This window comes from Rhinoraja longicauda, unplaced genomic scaffold (genome assembly GCF_053455715.1).
Source record: "Rhinoraja longicauda isolate Sanriku21f unplaced genomic scaffold, sRhiLon1.1 Scf000199, whole genome shotgun sequence".
In the NCBI taxonomy this organism is placed as follows: domain Eukaryota; kingdom Metazoa; phylum Chordata; class Chondrichthyes; order Rajiformes; family Arhynchobatidae; genus Rhinoraja; species Rhinoraja longicauda.
Genome location: NW_027601417.1, coordinates 155001 through 160000, shown reverse-complemented (window position 1 = coordinate 160000; position 5000 = coordinate 155001).

Genomic DNA, 5000 nt, shown 5'->3' with positions numbered 1-5000 from the left:
TTGGTTCACGATGTCCCCGCCGAAGGCGGCGTACTTTAAAGTACTGCAGCTCGAGCGCACAAGGTGCGCGTGGAATTGTTAGCGGCGCCGTGGTTGTGCTGGCGGTGACCATGGCTGCCTGCTCCTTTGGTTCACGATGTCCCCGCCGAAGGCGGCGTACTTTAAAGTACTGCAGCTCGAGCGCACAAGGTGCGCGGGGAATTGTTAGCGGCGCCGTCGTTGTGCTGGCGGTGACCATGGCTGCCTGCTCCTTTGGTTCACGATGTCCCCGCCGAAGGCGGCGTACTTTAAAGTGCTGCAGCTCGAGCGCACCATGTGCGTGGGGAATTGTTAGCGGGGGCGTCGTTGTGCTGGGGGCTGACTGTCCCTAGTGGGTATAGGATAATGTTAATGTACGGGGATCGCTGGGCGGCACGGACTTGGAGGGCCGAAAAGGCCTGTTTCCGGCTGTATGTGTATGATATGATATGATATGATGCCTGCCTGCTCATTTGGTTCATGATGTCCACGCGGCAGGCGGAATATTTTAAAAGCACTGTTCTGTACGAAGTGCACAATGTCCGTTGGGGAAATGCAGCTGGGGGTCGGTCGACCGGCTGACGACGCCTGCCTGCCGATTTGGTTCACGATGTCCCCGCCGAAGGCGGCATACTTGAAAGTACCGCCGTTCGCGGCGCGCAATTTGCGGGGGGAGGAATTGTTAGTGCACGTCTGTGTGCTAGGTGACGATGCTTGCCGACTTGGTTCATGCCGTCCACGCCGAAGACGGCGCCGTTTAAAGTACTGCCGCTCGAGGTGCACAATTTGCGGGGGAATTGTTAATGGGCGTCGGCGTGCTGGGTGACGATGTGGAGATGTGGAACGCCGAGCCAGATCTATCTTATTTGTTTGCTTGGCCCACTGGACTTTGCATGGGCTTTGCAACACTGTGTGCTAGGTTAAATCACGGCCAATAGAGTGAGTGTTTTTAATGATCCTGATCTGATAAGGGGACTAGAGGTAAAAGAGCCGTTAGGAGGCAGTGATCACAACACGATAAGTTTTACTCTGCAAATGGAAAGGTAGAAGGGAAAATCGGAAGTGTCTGTATTACAGTATAGCAAAGGGGATTACAGAGGCATGAGGCGGGAGCTGGCCAAAATTGACTGGAAGGAGGCCCTAGCAGGGAAGACGGTAGAACAGCAATGGCAGGTATTCCAGGGAATAATGCAGAGGTTGCAGGATCAATTTATTCCAAAGAGGTGGAAAGACTCTAAGGGGAGTAAGAGACACCTGTGGCTGACAAGGGAAGTCAGGGACAGCATAAAAATTAAGGAGAGGAGGTATAACATAGCAAAGAAGAGTGGGAAGACAGAGGATTGGGACTCTTTTAAAGAGCAACAAAAGTTAACTAAAGAGGCAATGCGGGGAGAAAAGATGAGGTGCGAGGGTAAACTAGCCAATAATATAAAGGAGGATAGCAAAAGTTTTTTTAGGTACGTGAAGAGGGAAAAAATAGTCAAGGCAAATGTGGGTCCCTTGAAGACAGAAACGGGGGAATTTATTATGGGGAACAAAGAAATGGCAGACGAGTTAAACCGTTACTTTGGGTCTGTCTTCACTGAGGAAGATACACACAATCTCCCAAATGTTCTAGGGGCCGGAGAACCTAGGGTGATGGAGGAACTGAAGGAAATCCACATTAGGCAGGAAATGGTTTTGGGTAGACTGATGGGACTGAAGGCTGATAAATCCCCAGGGCCTGATGGTCTGCATCCCAGGGTACCTAAGGAGGTGGCTCTAGAAATAGTGGAAGCATTGGAGATCATTTTTCAATGTTCTATATAGATTCAGGATCAGTTCCTGTGGATTGGAGGATAGCAAATGTTATCCCACTTTTTAAGAAGGGAGGGAGAGAGAAAACGGGTAATTATAGACCAGTTAGTCTGACATCAGTGGTGGGGAAGATGCTGGAGTCAATTAGAAAAGACGAAATTGCTGAGCATTTGGATAGCAGTAACAGGATCATTGCGAGTCAGCATGGATTTACGAAGGGGAAATCATGCTTGACAAATCTACTGGAATGTTTTGAGGATGTAACTAGGAAAATTGACAGGGGAGAGTCAGTGGACGTGGTGTACCTCGACTTTCAGAAAGCCTTCGACAAGCTCCCACATAGGAGATTAGTGGGCAAAATTAGGGCACGTGGTATTGGGGGTAGGGTACTGACATGGATAGAAAATTGGTTGACAGACGGAAAGCAAAGAGTGGGTATAAATGGGTCCCTCTCGGAATGGCAGGCAGTGACCAGTGGGGTACCGCAAGGTTCGGTGCTGGGACCCCAGCTATTTACGATATGCATTAATGACTTAGACGGAGGGATTAAAAGTACCATTAGCAAATTTGCAGATGATACTAAGCTGGAGGGTAGTGTGAATTGTGAGGAAGATGCAATAAGGCTGCAGGATGACTTGGACAGGTTGTGTGAGTGGGCGGATACATGGCAGATGCAGTTTAATGTAGATAAGTGCGAGGTTATTCACTTTGGAAGTAAGAGTAGAAAGGCAGATTATTGTCTGAATGGTGTCAAGTTAGGAGGAGGGGGAGTTCAACGAGATCTGGATGTCCTAGTGCATCAGTCAATGAAAGGAAGCATGCAGGTACAGCAGGCAGTGAAGAAAGCCAATGGAATGTTGGCCTTCGTAACCAGAGGAGTTGAGTATAGGAGCAAAGAGGTCCTTCTACAGTTGTAGCGGGCCCTGGTGAGACCGCACCTGGAGTACTGTGTGCAGTTTTGGTCTCCAAATTTGAGGAAGGATATTCTTGCTATGGAGGGCGTGCAGCGTAGGTTCACTAGGTTAATTCCCGGAATGGCGGGACGGTCGTATGTTGAAAGGCTGGAGCGATTGGGCTTGTATACACTGGTATTTAGAAGAATGAGGGGGGATCTTATTGAAACATATACGATAATTAGGGGATTGGACACATTAGAGGCAGGAAACATGTTCCCAATGTTGGGGGAGTCCAGAACAAGGGGCCACCGTTTAAGAATAAGGGGTAGGCCATTTAGAACGGAGATGAGGAAGAACCTTTTCAGTCAGAGAGTGGTGAAGGTGTGGAATTCTCTGCCTCAGAAGGCAGTGGAGGCCAGTTCGTTGGATGCTTTCAAGAGAGAGCTGGATAGAGCTCTTAAGGATAACGGAGTGAGGGGGTATGGGGAGAAGGCAGGAACGGGGTACTGATTGAGAGTGATCAGCCATGATCGCATTGAATGGCGGTGCTGGCTCGAAGGGCTGAATGGCCGACTCCTGCACCTATTGTCTATTGTCTATTGTCTATAATCAACCACTTTATTTTGCCCGTCTTTGTGACTCCTCTTTGACACGTCGATCACCGCTGAGGCTGTTTTACCTGTTTCGCCTATGTACCGTAAGGTACACTCCTTACATTGAACTGCATACACCCCATTATTTCGCTCACGGGTTATCCTCTGTGCTATCCAGTCTCTCCTGTCACCCTGTTCTATGTTTTTGTCTATTACCCAGTGGGAGCAGGCCCCATATTGACATTAATTTGTAACCCTACTGCTCCCCTCGTCTGCTGGTTTTATCACCATCTCATGTTTATCCCTCAGCTCTGCCGTGGTCTCCCTCTCTTTTTTTCTGGTGAGGTTCGGCCTATCCTTTGTCATGGGCATATCCCAGGCTGTTTTAGTAACGTTCTTTTAAAACGTGTCGTGTTTGTTTGGCTTTACCCACGTTCCAGCATTAGAGGCCAATTTTTGCAATGTTTCCTGGGTGGGATTTGCCGGTTTTACAAATGGTGTCACTATCTCACCCTGCTTCCTGATACCCTTATGGGGTCGGCTCTGTTCTTGCAGAACCCTCGGGTGGTGCAGAGTCTGGGCCTTGTTATCAATATCTTGCCCTGCTTCCCGATACCCTTGCGGGTTCGGCTCTGTTCTTGCAGATCCCTCAGGTGGTGCAGAGTCTGGGCGGCATCGTCACCCAGCACACCGACGCCCACTGAAAATTACCCACGCACAGTGCGCGCCTGGAGCGGCAGTAGTTCAAACTACCCCTACCCCTACCCCTACCCCTACCGCTACCCCTACCCCTACCCCTAACCCTAACCCTAACCCTAACCCTAACCCTAACCCTAACCCTAACCCTAACCCTAACCCTAACCCTAACCCTAACCCTAACCCTAACCCTAACCCTAACCCTAACCCTAACCCTGACCCTGACCCTAATGCAGGCAGAGTTATTTATAAAGTGGCCCAGACTCTGCACCACCTGAGGGTTTTGTAACAGAACCAACCCCATAAGGGTTTCAGGAAGCAGGGCAAGATATTGATAACAAGGCGCAGACTCTGCACCACCTCAGGGTTCTGCAAGAACAGAGCCGACCCCATAAGGGCATCAGGAATCAGGGCAAGATATTGATAAAATGGCCCAGACTCTGCACCACCTGAGGGTTCTGCAAGAACAGAGCCGACCCCATAAGGGCATCAGGAAGCAGGGCAAGATATTGGTAACAAGGCCCACGGGGAAGGCGGCATACTTTGGGGTTATTTTGTAGTGAGTTTTGAAGGCATGTGCTAGTGTTACGCATACCGAGGGCGCGCAAAGTTCGGCGCGCCCGGGCCAAAACGCCTCTGCTGGCCGCGGCCGAGTCGGCCGACGGATTGCCACGGACTTGCTTGACGACCTGTCACTCTCCGTGCATCGGTTGCACGCCCGGTTCGTCCTTTCCATTTGTTTCATGATGTACACGCGGCAGGCGGAATATTTTAAAAGCACTGTTCTGTTCGAAGTGCACAATGGCCGTTGGGGCAATGCAACTGGGGGTCGGTCGACCGGCTGACGACGCCTGCCTGCCGATTTGGTTCACGATGTCCCCGCCGAAGGCGGCATACTTGAAAGTACTGCCGTTCGCGGCGCGCAATTTGCAGGGGGGAGGAATTGTTAGTGGACGTCTGTGTGCTGGGTGACGATGCTTGCCGACTTGGTTCATGCCGT